This window comes from Oenanthe melanoleuca, linkage group LGE22, assembly GCF_029582105.1.
Source record: "Oenanthe melanoleuca isolate GR-GAL-2019-014 linkage group LGE22, OMel1.0, whole genome shotgun sequence".
Taxonomy (NCBI): Eukaryota; Metazoa; Chordata; class Aves; order Passeriformes; family Muscicapidae; genus Oenanthe; species Oenanthe melanoleuca.
Window position 1 is genome coordinate 335,702 of NC_079363.1, and position 15,368 is coordinate 351,069.

A 15,368-nucleotide genomic window follows, 5' to 3' on the forward strand; every position below is an offset into this window, starting at 1 on the left:
CAGAATCAGCCAATCGGAGCCAGGGGCGGGCTTTGCACGCGGCACGGACTCCTCTCCCTTTCTCCGAGCTCCGCCATTTCTCGGAAACCTCACCTGAGGAGCGGCTCCCGCGCTGGGCTCGGCCCGGGCATCGGGCCAAGGAACCGCTGCTGCCCTGAACCGCCGGGAGCTCGGGGTGAGCAGGAGCTGAGGGCGGTGGGAGCTGGTGGTCAGTCCGGGATGGAGCCGGGAGCCACGTGGAGCCCCGTCAGGAGCCGGAGCCGGGCAAGGGATATTTGAGAGAGGCCCCGGGGCTGTGCGGGAAAATTCACGTTGCCAGAGTTTTGTATGCCCAAAGGAGACAGAGGAGTCCTGTAAAAGTGACTTTATTGATGAACAAAGGGAGAGTCTATGGGCATTTGCCATGGGGTCTCTAAAACGCAGCGTCGTTTTTATCCTCATTTTCCTGGATGCATCTCCCTCTCCCTTTCCCCACTGGGTGAGGCACTTGAAAGGTTCAGATTTCCCGAACTGCCTGCTGTATGTCTCTCTTAATCCGATATTTCCGGCTCTGTTAAGTGATTCTCCAAGTTCAGGAATTGATCAGGATCTTGGCCGAGCAGCAGTCCGTGTCAGTTAGTAACATTTTCTGAAACTGAAGATTTCTCCCATTGCTTTCTCATGTTCAAGTTCCTTGTCCCATCTCCAAACACATTTACTCATTGATTCTGGTTTTTTTGTTCCAGATTCCTCTTTGGTTTTGGGATTATTCTCAGTGCCCTCACTCCCTGTCCTTTTGTAGCCGTTTCTGGATCAGGAGGCCTGGCTGCCACCTGCATCCCCTTGCTCAGCTGCTGAATGAGCTGCACTCAGCAAGGTGTCGTGCATAGGAAAAAGGTGAGAGTTGCTGCAGCACATCAGAGGAGGAACATTCGTTTAAGTCATGGTCTGCTGGGGAACCACGAAAACGTGTCCCATTCCCATCCCTTCTACATTGGACTGGAATATGATCTACTTTGGTATTTCCTTTGTTTTCTGTTTTACCACTCTCAGTTATCATCTATGTGCAAACAGCAGTTTGAGTCATTTAGTTTTCCACCAGTGTTGCTTTCTTCCTTGGTGATTTGGTTTGTAAGAAGCTGAGGAGCTGCATCTGTCTCCTTGGTTATTATTTGGAGGACATCTTCTAAACTAATCCTGTAATTCAAATGATAAATGTGTACTTTGCCCCACCAGTGTTAATCTGCATTTCTAAAGCTCCTCCTAGAAGACCCATGCATAAAGAAGTCTCCTCAATCTCTCCCAGCCTGGCTCTGGAATTCTGTCACTTGAATGCAGCCATGGGTTTGTTCCCAGCCCCTGTGCAGGCTGTTCAAACAGGAGGCTGTGTTAAACCCTTCCCCTGTCCTCAAATTTAAATCCTCCTGTGCCACTGAACAAGTTTCGTTCTGTAATCACCAAGCACAGCTCATCCATGTAGAGGCTCTTTTGGTTATCAAAGCTTGAATTTGATGCCAGACTTGAACAACAGGGGATCCTCTTGCCATCAGTTTTTGGGCCTCAGGTCCCATTAAAGCTGTGTCTGCACAGTTTTGTAGACAATGATGCCACTCTGGCCACTGGGTTAAACATTTTAGTACAAGAATTCCTTTTGCATGGCCCTGTTTAACATCTGCATCCAATTCAAATTTATTTTCAGAGTCTGGAAGAGCCATGGCTGAGACATCAATTACTTTGTTTTTTCTTTTTCTCAAGTTTTGTTGTTTTTTTGTGTCCCTACCACAACATTTAGCCTATTTGGATTTAAAAAGTCATACAATGCTCTGGCTATAACAGAATTCTCAGTCTCCAGGTCCTGTAATTCCCTGTTAATCTTCAGCTCCATTTCAGTTCTGGGTACGATTACTTCTGTGATTCTCAGGTTCTCCTCTGGGTCAATACCCCAGAATATTCACTTAAAATATGTCCCAAATATTTAACCTTTTTCTCCATCATTTGTGCTATTTTTTCAAATACTCAAAGATGCTTTTTAGCCTGAACATTCAGACATTTCACAGAGGCTTCTTCTATCACTTTTTCTTGTTGTCCTGATTGGAGCAAGTCATCCACATCCTGCATTAACTCAATCCCTGGGGGTGGGATAAATTCTTGTGATATTTTCTGCAAGGCTTGCCCCAATAAGGCTGGTGCTTCCGTGCATCCCTGCAGAAAGACCGTCCATGTCTTTACCATTTTCCCTTCTGCCTCTTGTTCCCACTCAAAGGCAAAATACAGTTTACCATCCTGTGTGAGAGGGCATCCCCAGAAAGCATTTTTGACATCAAGTACTGAATGGTGGCAGTGTGAGGAGGGAACCTGGTTCAAGATCGTGTAAGGATCTGAGTCCCCCTGGGTGCTGGGGCCTCCTAAGGCCCTGGAGTTCATCCCTCAGGGGCTGTAGAAACTCAGCCATGGCTTTGCCTTCACCTCAGCCTTTTCCTCATCCCTTCTTGCATTCACCTGCTGTGCCTTTCTGACAGCTGCTCCAGGGGCTTTTTCTGCCCCTCCTGCAGCCCCCCTCAGTGCCTGGGGGTGCTCATCCTCTGACAGCTGCTGAGCTTCCTGCAAAATCATTCCTTTCTGCAGTGACTCAAAGAAAATGCTTAAAAGCTAATCTTGATCCTTCCACTTCCAATCCACATTTCCCAGCTGTTCCTTGCTCCTGGTCCTTGTGCTCCCCTGCCCTCCCCAGCCCGTATCCCAGAGCCGGTCCCTGTCCTGCCGCAGTGTCCAAACGCGGCCCCCCCGGCGGGCAGGGCCGGCAGCTCCACGGGGCCGGGCAGCGGCCGGGGCGTCCCGCAGCCTCCTGGGGGCCGGGGGCCACTGCCGGCCCTGCCCGGGGGGTGCTGGGCTCAGGCAGTGCCCGGCGCTGAGCCCCGGCTGCCCCACAGCCCCGGCCCGGCCCCGCAGCTCCCCACAGGCCCCCAGCCTGTGCTCCTGGTGCCGCCCCTCTGCGCCCGCTCCTGCCCCTCCCCAGCACAGAGAAACCCCCTGAAATCCTGACCTCCTTCTCTGCCTGTCCTGGCAACCAGGGATACAAAGGATCTGGAGCAGCTGGCAACTTCTGAGGAGAAGAGCCTGCTGAAAAACATTCCCATTTTCATTCTTTTTCTCTTCCTCCTCTTTTCCATCATCCCTTTTCTTACCACATAGATTTCTGCTGCTGCTTCTTTCCTGAGCCATATTCCTGCCACCCATTCCCTTCCCAGCACAGCAACAGCATCCATCTCTTGTTGTCTAAATCCCTTCTGGACTTCCCTTATTGCCCCCTTAGTTGTCCATGTCCTTGATTACCTCTGGGAGAATGTGCAAACTCCCTCAGCACACTCCCAAGGGACGCTTAAGAGGTATTTTGGGATCATCATCTGTTGTGCTGGGAGCCACAGCTCCCAGTGTTCCTCACCTGTGCCCCACCTGGGCCCCAGCGCCCCCCATGAGGGGAATTTGGGAGGGCAGCAGCGCCAAGGCCGGGCCCCCCAGCGCTGTCGTGGCGGGAGCGGCTGCAGTGGGGACCGAGTGCGGGCGGGAGCGGCCGAGAGCCCAGCCCTGCCCCAGCCCGAGCTGCCCCAGCTCCATCCCTGCCCCTGCGCTGGGATGCTGTGGGTTTGGGGGGAAGAGGGAGCCGGCAGTGGGTGCTGGGCCTGGGAGCAGCAGGAGAAGGGAAGGAGAAGCAGGGTTGAAGAACAAATTGGTCAAATGATGCACGTGGGAGGAGAAGGTGGGATTGTGCAGGAAGAGTAGGAATAGTAGGAGGAAGAGGAGTGTGAGGGAGAGTAGGGATACAGAAGAAGGAGGAGCAGAAACAGGAAGCAGCGCAAGGTTCCACCTCTCCCTGTATCTGCAGCCTCTCCCCAGCACCCAGGAGTGTTGCCCCCCCCCATATGTAGCAGGTGACCGGAGAGGGGGATCCACGATTTTCCCAGAGGTGAATCTTTATGTTTCGGCAGTTTATTGGATGAAAGGTTTGTGCTTTGATTTTTTTTGCAGGGCCTGAATCTTTGTATTTTGTAGGGGTATTTTTGCTGAATTTTGCTATTTGCGCTGGGGTTTTTTTTGTGTCTTGAATATTTGAAGATTTTTCAGTTGGGATCTTGGTGTTTTACAGGTTCTTACAGATACAAGATTTTCAGTGATTTCCTGAGATGAACTTCGGCAAGGCGGAATTCCTGGTCCATGGAGCTCTCTTCTTGTTTTTTCCTCCAGAACCAGCTTCTTCATTCCTAAGACATAAGGGGATGGAGAATGACGAAAAGTCCCAGAGATCCCTCACAGGAACAGGCTGCAAACCCAGCCCAGGGAGCCGTGAGGAGGAAAGACCCTCCCTGTGCCGGGAAGGCGGCCGGAGATCCAGGCACAGCTCAGAGCTGGTGAAGAAGCCTCATGCAGGGGAAAAGCCCCACAAGTGCTTGGGATGTGGGAAGGGTTTCAGCTACAGGTACAGGCTGATCCAGCACCACATGGCCCACACTGGTGAAAAGCCCCATGAGAGTGGGGAATGTGGGAAGGGCTTTAGAGACATCTCCCACCTGATCCGGCACCAGATGATCCACACTGCTGAACAGCCCTATGGGTGTGGGGAATGTGGAAAGGGATTAAGAGACAACTCTGTCCTGCTCCAGTACCATATTTTCCACACTGGGGAAAATCCCTGTGAGTGTGGGAAATGTGGGAAGAGCTTCGCCAGCATCTCCAATCTGTTGCAGCACCAGGTAATCCACGCAGGGGAACAGCCCTTCCGCTTGGAATGTGGGAAGAGCTTTGGGTGCACGTCCAACCTCAGAAAACACCAGCACATCCACAGCAGGTAGAAGCCCTACGAGTGTCCTGGGTGTGGGAAGGGGTTTCAGGCCAGCTCCAATCTCCTCCTACATGAGCGGATTCACACAGAGGAGAGGCCCTTCCGGTGCCCCGACTGTGGGAAAGGATTCAAGCAGAACTCCACCCTCACTGTCCACCAACACATCCACACCGAGGAGAGGCCCTACGAGTGTCCTGAGTGTGGGAAGAGCTTCTCACAGAGCGGTAACTTGACCCAACACCAGTGGAAGCACCACTATGGGAAGCCCTGTGAGTGCCCCGAGTGTGAGAAGAGCCCTTGTGTTCTGCTCCAGCTCCATCCTCCATGGGAGGATCGGTTTTGATGATCCCCTGTTGGGCAGAGCCCTCATGATCTGTGGTCCAGCTGATCCGTATTGGGAAGACACCTGGCTGGGGGGTGGGCTCTGCATTATCCTGTCTCTCTGTAGGTACTTGGATGAATGCAGGGGCAGGGAAGTCCATCAGGAAACAAACCGACATTGGGAATTCCTTGGGGAGAGTGCATTTGTTGACTTTCAACCCCAAAAAGTCTTTTGGGTTCAATCCGATCTTCTGGTGGCCTCCAGGAATTCTGAATGGTCTTGGAGGTCTTTTCCAGCCTTAGTAATCGCTCAGTTTTGATTTTCTATTACTAAAGGGTGTCTTCTGCAAAATGGGGCCAGACTGGGGCAAAGACCAAGATTTTGAAGACAGTGTGGTGGAAACTCTTCCAGAAAAGTTTATTCCCTCCCACCCAAGCTCATGGATCCTCGGCTGGCATAGACAAGGAAATGCTTTTCTTCTTGATTTGATTTGCTTTTGATTTCTCTTCATCCCTTTAAAACATCCAACACTAAAAATAAAGACACTGAACTGAGACATGGGTGGGGACATGAGGGCACATAGATGGCTGAACACAGACACAGAGAGCGGGATCATATGGACATGGAAGGGGACATGGCCATTCATGGGGTTATGAGGGGACATGGGCATGGATGGAGATGTGGGGGACAATGACAGGGATGGAAGCATGGTGCGGACACAGCCATGGGTGAGGACATGGTGGGACATGGCCAGTGACATGTGGGGACATGGCTACGGACATTGCCATGGGGGGAACTTGCAGGGGCTGTGGGGGATGCTGGGTTTGAGGGAGTTGAGGGTTCCTGGGAGGCACTTGGGGCTTGCTGAGGGCTTTGGGGGACCCCAGGCCGAGCGGCTCCAGCTGGGAGACCCTGGCGGAGGTTCTGGGGCAGCTGATCAAGGACCCCCTGCCCTGGAGTCCCAGCCAGGCATTGGCCTCTTGGGAGGGAATGAACGTCCTTGTCCCCTGGAGGGAAATGCCAGCACCTCCAGGGTGTTTGGGGCAGCTGAGAGTCCGCAAGAGGGAGGGGAAAGCCAGACAGAGCTGTCCCACTCCAAAACTGCACCCCAAAAATCCCAATCCTCAGGCACTCCTCCCAGGAAAAAGCAGCAATGAGGTGCCTGATTTGTGAGATACTGTGTATGGGACCTCCAGGGTAAGGAGGAGGCGTGTGGAACCCCCAAAACCAAGCATGTGGGATGGGGGTGGTGGAATGGGGGTCAGTGAGGAAGGGTGGAAGAACATGGCAAAAGCTGGGACCCTCCCAGAGTGGGGAAGGGGGCTGGGACCCTCAAATTGCATTGGTAGGGGTCCCACTCCTCCTCCTTTCTAGTCTTGCCTCCTCTTTTTTTCTTTCTGATTCTTCTTCCTTTGCCCTCCTCCTTCATCCCTTCTGCTGCTCTGCTTGGGCCCGGCGCCCACCTTTGGCCTCCCTGTTTTCCCAGCAATGTTGCATCCCGCAGGAGGAGCTGGTATTTAGCCAGACAGGTCAGGCTAGGGCTGCGCTGGGCTCTTGGCCTACCCTGAGTGTCCCTCATGCACCCCCTCTCCAAATTCCCCTGGCATCTTAGACAGTTTCCCGCACATTTGAGGTTGGTGTGGTGCTATGCTGGGGTTCAGGTTCCTCTGAAGGCCTCCCTGAGTGGGGTGAGAATGGGGGGATACGACCTTTCCTGGGGGTTCCCATTCCCAATCCATGCCAGGGCCTGTTCTGCACCCCTCTTCCCCAGTCATGGCTCTCCCAACGGAGTCCCTCCAACTTCTTTCCCACTGCCCCAATAAACAGGACCAGGTGAACTGGGAAGCTTTATTTGGAATACTGGGAGCAGCCGTTTGGGGGCAGAGTGACACCGGGCTGGGGGTCCCCAGGGGGAGCGCACATGCTCATCTAAGTCCTGCTTTTCCCCAGGCAGATGAGCTCCCAGCACCACTAGTACCACCAGTACAGCCTCAGCTCACCTGACACGCCCCACCCCAGCATTGGGTGGTGACTGCAGCCCCAAAGAAGCTGCGCTGTGCCATGGAGGGGGGGTCTCTGTGGCCCCACCTCATGCGGCACTGGGAGCACCAGTCTGGACCTGTTCAAAGCATACACAGGCGGCACCAGAACCCGTGGAAGTGGTTCTGTCACAAGCCGCTTAGAGCATTCAAAATTGGTGGAAAGTATAAAGATTCTCCCAAAAAAGAGGCCACCTCTGCCCATAAACTAACCAGGAAATCCCCCAAAGCCCCCCCACAAAGTTTATAACCCCCTAAAACTGGAAGAAAGCTGCAGGATCTTCCCTAATATGGGCTCCCCACGTCCTTCCCTGTGGGGCCCCACTCCAACATCACAGCCTGTTGGAGTGTGTAAAAGAAAAGCCTCTCTGAGTCCCTCAGAGAGAGAGGGATTTAATTAAAGCCTTTAGAGAAATGACAATATATTAAGTAAGGCAGACATGAAGTACAAGTGTAAGTTTTAGTTTTAAGTAAGTAGGAATATTATTATTTCACGTAGATATGAGGCAGAGGTTTTAGTTTTAAGTAAGAATATGCTATAAGTGCCTTAAGTGAGTTAAAAGCCCTAAAATCTAGTTAAAAGTTCAGAAACATAGCCCCAGACTGTCTTAGGTTACAATGTAAAGATGTGCCCAAAAGTATGTATTCTATCACCATCTGTTGAAACCTGGTGGGGCAGTGATCCTTATCTCTGGAGGAGATATCATCTGTCAGTCCTACTGCTTGACTGATAAAATTACATCATCCCATTGGGAGATGATTCACCCAAAAGGAGGAGCCAAGCATTTCCTACCTAGATAAAAACTAAGATTTGGAACACCAAGGCAGCCTTTACCCACTGGTTTCCAGAGAACAAGGGCTACCAGACGGTTCTGCAGGATCACTGCTTCAACAAGACCACTTCATCTGGGCTGCTACCACCACCCTAACTAGCAGGATTTCAGGTTGTATTCTGACTCTGTCAGTTTTCTTTTGTACTGTTGCCTGTATTTTATTTTTTTTCTTTTCCTTTTTAAATTGTATTTCTGACTTGGAGTCCCTCAATGATTTTGCTTTCAAACCAGTACACAGACATAATGAAAACATAGTAAGCACATTGCATACATATTCTAGATAGAACAGATAAAACAATTCGTAGGAATAATCAGAACTACATGCGTAAATTATGAACCTACTTTTGTACCCTAGAACGAAGATTCTGGTAGGTTTAGAAGGAATGTTTGAGGTTCATGTTTTTAGCTCATTGAATGATTTGCAATAAAAACCGCTGTACTGGGGTGAGAGACCACCACCTTCATCACCACCCAGAAAAAGAAGGTTAGATAGAGCCCCCTCCACCTCACAGTCAGAACTCTACTCCGGACCTGGGCGCACGCAGCCAGACGTGAGCTAGAGGAAATGATACTGACTGCCCAAGCTATAAAGACCCTTGTGACCCCTCAATAAACACCATTTGCTGTCCACCACATTGGTGTCCAGGAGCATATGGACCGAGTGGCCCAGGGTTGAGGCTGCCGTGCTGGACTTGAACCAGGTCGCTACGCAACAGTCAGTGGTCTCTCTGAATTATTCATAGTGCAATCAAAGTGCAGGGATTGAATTAAAGCCTTTGGATGCATTGAATTATATTAAGCCATTCACACATAGAGGAGATGTTTAAGTAGAAGTACATCAGTAAGTTTTAGGGTGAGCTCTAATGCTTTTAGTAAGTAAAAGGTTTAGATTCCACAGTAGCAGTGTGAGTTCTAGTGAAGATTGCAAACATGCTGATGTTTTCAGTGGCGGCTCCAGGACCACGGTTGTAGACAGGACTTAGACATAATAGAGCTTTAGTAAGAGTATTGCTTACATTTTTCAGATAGAACAAGATAGGTTGTATGCGTAGCTTATACACAACCTAGCATGTTAATAAACTAGAATTCTAATAGGTTAAGGAGTGGTTGTCTGAGTTTGTGTCTTAGCTTGTTGGGAAAATCCTATATAAGACTATGTACTGGGGACAGTTAGGGCTTTTAGCCATTGGTTTTTGCCAGGACATTTAGCCATTTGCTCTTGCCTTTTGCTTTTCCTACTGCTTTTGCCATTGTTTTTCTGCTTGCCCTTGAGACTGATGTTCTTCTGCAATAAACAACCTTTTAGCAACTATTGGCTGCTTTGCTTATTTAAGATAACCCAAGGAAGTTGGAGCCAAGAGCTCTGAGTAGGTGCCTAGGAGCACCAGAGGTCTATAAGCTCTGGTGCCCCGTGAGTGGTACCTTGCTTTGCTCGCTTTACTAAAGATTTTAAATTACTGTTGGGCCTCCTCAAACGCCTCAAATAAGTGTGGTAAGGAGAAAGCCCAAAGAAAGCCCCTACTGACTGCTGGGAGAAGCAAGCAGGACTGGGGAAGAGACTGGGATTTCTCATCGCCCATCTTATCTTGAGGTGAGCAACTGTGGGGTAATCTAGGAGCATGCGAATATTATGTCCAAAGAGCAAAAATTAGAAAAAAATCCAGAACTTATAATGATAAATTTAAGATTAGCTGAGTATTGAAGTAAATTCATAGAGAAGGGGGAAATATATATTTTAAAAACAGAAATAAGAGTATAGGAAAAGATCCAGACCTTATAATGGTGTATTTAAGATGAGCTCAGTGTTTAGGTAAATCCACAGAGATGGGGGAAGGTGTATGTGAGGAGCAGAATTATATTTATGATTATTTAGAATCTTTATTAAGGAGAAATGGTTTTAGTGTTCCAGATAAAAAGTTAGGAGAACTCTTAATATATGTTAGAAAGAATTTTCCAAATGTAGATCCTAATTGTGTTTTAAGTGAAACTCTCTGGGTCCGAGTTGGTCTTAAACTTTTTGATGATGTTTGTTTGGGAGATAGAAAAGCCCCTTTATTATTACCACCTTGGAGACTGATCAGAGAATCTTTAAGTGAGCCACTTACTAATTATGAAAAGACAGAGACTTCTTTGCTGTCTTCTCGATTGGTGTCCCAATATATTGTAAATTGCCATGTTTTTTTTCAAGCACAAATCCAGGGGACCCCGCCACTGCCGTCCCCCGTAGCCAGGGAGAATGGCTCTGGAGACCGGCTGGCAACACCGTCTTTGATGCCGCTCAAGCTGTGTTTTGCGAGCGCAGGGGCCCCATTTTTCCTGTCACCAGCCCCCCGTTCTGTGGCTCCCTGCTCCGCAGCGTTAGTCCCTGCAGCATCGATCCCTGCGGGACCGATCCCCTCACAGACCAGCATGGGGTGGCAATATCTGCACCTCCACAGCCTGCCCTGTGCAGCAGCCTGGCCAAAGCTGCTGCGCTTCCGGTGACGCTCGTGCCCGCTCCATGATATGTATTCAAAGTAATCCCCAAAGTGGAGCCCCCCCCTTCCCCTCCCACGCCACTGCATTGCTGCAGCTTCTGTACCTGCTCAAGGAATTCCCCCCACCTCCGCACAACCCATGAATGAGATGGTGTCAGGAAAGAGGAGGGGGAAATGGGGGGGGGAGAGGACAGGGCAGCACGGGTGAGAATGAGTGCGAAGAGACAGATCTGTCTCCAGCTGTCGGGAATGCTGAAGGAGGAGATGATGGCCCTGTTTCAGGGAAATCTGAGATATCAACATTAAAGTTGGCAGATTCAAATGGGGAGAGAAATTCTTGCTTTGTAAAGTCAAAGGAAAAAGGACACTGTTGTAGCTTCAGGCCCAAAAAAAATATGAACAGCAGCTAATTGAGGAGAGCAGTCTGGGAGGATGGGTGTAGCCAACAGCATCACCCCTAGAGGTGGAGCCGGCGGCCAGAGCCTTCTACCGAGAGGGCCCAGATGGAAACTCCCATGGAGGGAGTAGGGCCTCTCCCACTTTCTGTCCCCTGAGTTTCCACAGCAACACCTGCCTGTGGAGCTGCCTCAGGAGATGATGCCATCAAAGTGAGAGGCTTCCAGCCCGGCTCCCACAGCCCTCCAAGTCGTGCTGGGCGATTTCTAATATTGGAATTGGTCGAAGCAGATCTACCACAGCAGATTCAACAGAGTCAGACAGCTTTTGCACAGGTAGCTCTTCCAAAAAGGAAGATCAGATCACAGCTGCCCTAAGCAGGAAAAAGAAGAGAAAGATATCTAGAAAGGCCATAAAAAAATGCAGCCCTACAGCCAAACTAAGTCAAAAACAGATAAAGGAAAATAATGGTTCTGGAAGCCCCTTTAGGCCAAGCAGTTGGCAATCAGAGGCCAATATAGGTAAAGATTCCACACTCTCTTACTGAGTTAGAACAGTGGAACACTACTGCAGGGAAATATAAGGAAAACCCAGATAAGGTGGCAAAATTAACGGAAAGGGCAATTAACACACTAAACCCTGATTGGGCTGATTTGAACTCTATGTTTGACACATTACTTGATCCCAATAAGAGATGAATGGTTAGTAAAGCTGTTAAAACCTCGGTAGAGGCAAGTATAGCAAAAATAGCAAATGGGTTGACCCAAGGCACGGTTACAGAGGTAATCCTGCTAGAAAATCCGGGATGGGACACTAATTTACCAGAACGTATGGCAAAGTGAAAACAATACCCAGATCTTGTGGTATAGTGTTACGGTGGGGGTTGTTTGTCAGAGACATACAAATGACAAGAACTCTCAGAGATCCTTGTTACAACAACCCCAGTTTATTCTTCCAGACACCTTTTATAGGAGGTTTAACACTCCCAGGTCTAGATAGCTGATTGGTCTGGGTTTTAGCACTGCCCAGCTCCCTGGCCAGTGATACAACTGCATTTTGGGGTTCAATAAGATTGGCTGAGGGTCTCTGTGTTGGTTTAAATCCAACCAATCCTTGCAGGGACTTGTTTATTTCCAGGCTGATTGAGTTTTGGGGGCAGCTGCAGACTAGCTGCCTGTGACAGTTATACGGGTTAAAACATGGTGTCCCTAAAGCTCTAAATTGGTCAAAGCTTTACAAAGTGCAGCAAAATTAGGATGAACCACCCACTGATTTTTTAAATAGGTGAAGAGGAACTGCAGTCAGATCTACAGATCTAGATCTTGAATCATGTGAAAGGAAAGCACATCTAGTTCTGTTTATGGGTCAAGCTCCAAATGATATAAGGTGAAAGCTGTAAGAGAGAGAAGGATTTTAAAATAAATTGCTAGAAGTGGCCTGAAACATATTTTGAGGCAGGGGCCGACCCATATGAAGGAGTTAGATCCCAATGCAGTAAGAAGTCAACTCATGAAAACTCATGCAAGAAACCTTCCCCTATGAAAAAAAAATCAGTGTGCCTATTTTAAAAAATGGAGACATTGGAAGAATGACTGTCCCACATTGAAACAAAAATTCCCAGTTCCCCAGCTCCCAGTAGTAAAAAACTCAATCTCAGAATGGTGGATACCGAAGGCTTCTCCCCCAGCAGAGCACTCAGTTAGAGCTAAACTGGGGAAATATGACATCGAATTTTTGTTAGATACTGGAGCAACATATTCTGTGTTAAATACCTTAGAAGGGAAACGGAGTCAAGATACTTTACATTTTGTTGGGGCGATCAGGGTAAGCAAAACACGGCCTTTCTTCCAACCTTTAAAATTCAAACTGGGGAGCTACTGGGTAACCCATCAATTCCTCTATATGCCTAAGTCCCCTAAGCCATTGCTGAGGAGGGATTTGCTAGGAAAATTGGAAGCAGAAACTAAATTTAAGAAGGGAAAGGGTGTTCAAGTTGTAATATCTGAATCTAAATTTGTCCAAGTTGTTGCACTTTTTTACAGGAAAAAAGTGGTGAGATTCCCACTGAAGTTGAAAATGCAGTCAATCCAATAGTGTGGGCCAATGATTTCTCAGGAAGATCCAAACGGGCAGAACCAGTAAGTATTGGACTCAAACCAGGAGCTACACTGTTAAGGCAAAAATAATACCCTCTGAAATTAGAGGACTGTAAGGGATTGGTATCTTTAATTGAAAAATTACTCCAACATGACTTACTAGCGCAATGTGAGTCCAAATAAGACACCCCCATATTAGTTGTTAAAAAAACAGATAATAAGATAATTATCAATTAGTACAAGATTTAATAACAATTAACAAAATTACAAAGGACTTATACCCAGTGCTAGACAATTCCTACATCCTTTTGACCACACTGACAGATTAATTAGGGTGGTTTACTGTTGTAGACCTGAAAGATGCCTTTTTCTGCATTCCTGTGCACAAGAACAGCCAAGAGCTTTTTTACTTTTGAGTGGGAAATTGCTGAGACAGGAAGGAAAACTCAACTTACTTGGGACAGTTTTATCCCAAGGTTTCAAGAATAGACCAATAATATTTGGAAAGCAGCTAGCAAAAGAATTAGAAGACTGGAAAAGACAGGAAGCAGAAGGAGTTATTCAATATGTGGATGACATCCTGATTTCAGCCAGAACCAGAGATGACTGCATATGATTTACCCTAAGTTTATTGAACTTCTTGGGACTGAGTGGGTACAGAGTTTCTAAAGACAAAGCACAGATTGCCAAGGAAGCCGAACTTTACTTGGGGCTTGAGATCTTCCATGGACACAGATAGATCAGCAATGAATGGAAAGAAGCCTTCTGTCAACTCCCAGAGCCCCATACTATGAGAAAGATGCAAGCTTTCCTGGGAACGGTAGGTTGGTGTCATTTGTGGATAGTAAATTATGGACTGCTGGTACAAGCCCTCTATAGGGCATTAAAAGCAGCCAAAAAGGGAATTATCATATGGACTGACAACACTAGAACAATGTGTGTTGGTTTTATGTGCTAGGGGAGGAGGGGTGGATTTCGCCTGAGGGAGGCTCCATGAGGCTGGGGAGTGGGAGGGGCTCTCCCATCTCTAGGAGGTTCCCCTGTGAGCTTCTGGCACCAATCGGAGAGCTGATCTGGTGATGGACAGCTCAGTAAACAAATGGAAGATTATTTCATTCTCACAAATCACATTGGATTAAGTTAACTACTCTCTTTTTCGGCTTCTGGCCTCGGGAGGTGCGGGTGTCTCTGGCTGGGATCCCGGCCTGGCTCCAGGCTCGGCCTCAGGCCTGGCCCGGCACCCCAGCCCCGGCTCCCCCTGATTGCATGGCTCCGGGCGGCCCCGGCCCTGGCCTGGTGGCCCCTGGCTCCGCATGGATCCAGCACTGGCCGCATGGCCCTGGCCCTGCTGGCTCAGCAAGGCTTAGCTCGCCTCTCTACGTGGCAGAAGAGGCCTCCAGCTGCCCATGTGACTTTCTTCACGATCTGGATACAATTTAAACTTTTTAATTCCTGGATAAGATTTTCGATTTTCCTGAGCTCTCCCAATGAGAAGGAATAAAGCATGGAGACTGCAGAGGTCAGCGGAATGAAGATAAACTTCCTAGTGGGAAGAGATTGAAAAGATGCAACTGATAAGTAGCTGAAAACCGTTTTTGTAGGCTAAGGGGATTGTGATTTCACTAAAATTCCTTTAAACTGTGAAATATACTTAGGGAGGTTTGGATGCTTGAGAAGAAGACTTTTTGCCTGGGGGAAATTGAGATCTCTGTTTTGGGACTGGAATATGAACAGAGACATTTGATAGAGAAGGAGATGAAGAGAATTTTGTTTTTCAGCAGCCTGCCTTTAAAAGTAGTACCCCATGTGTGAATCTTAACCCATAACACGGCTCTGGAAGAACTGTGTAAATGGGAGGAAAATTCATGGTTCTGTAGGTCCCAGGTGGATGCAAACTGTGAAGGTGAAGTCACCCCCTAAGCCATAACTAAAAAAGGGACTTTTCTCTCTTAAGTGATCTGAAATAATTATTTGGGTGGATAACTGACTAAAGTGTTTTCTGTATAATGTTGTGAAGGAATGTGGAATGAAGGGAGGAGGGAATAATCTAGGAATCTTATTCTGAATTTGTTTTTTTGTGTTATTAATAAATTTCTTCTAGTACCTTTTTAAGTTTTGAGCCTGCCTTGTCTCTACTCCTAATTTCTTCCCTAAAAGAAATTAAATATATTAAGGTTGGCAAACCCAAGTCACATTGTGACACAGTGTTACGTGATTGGTTCTGAGTCCGAGACATAGACACAAGCACTCTCTTTTTCATGTGACAAACAGCACTTTATTGTTCTGTATTGCTCCTTAAATAACCTCCTTAATGTTCCTCGGCAAGCACTTGTGATTGGTTCAAAGTTCAGGCTGCCCAGTCTTTTTGACCAATAGCCTCCACAGCCCA

General features: G+C 48.2%; 1 pseudogene; it reads left to right on the plus strand.

Annotated features, from left to right (window-relative positions):
- Positions 1-41: 41 nt before the first annotated feature.
- Positions 42-5,694, plus strand: LOC130265854 (zinc finger protein 239-like; annotated as a pseudogene).
- The last annotated feature ends 9,674 nt before the right edge of the window (positions 5,695-15,368 follow it).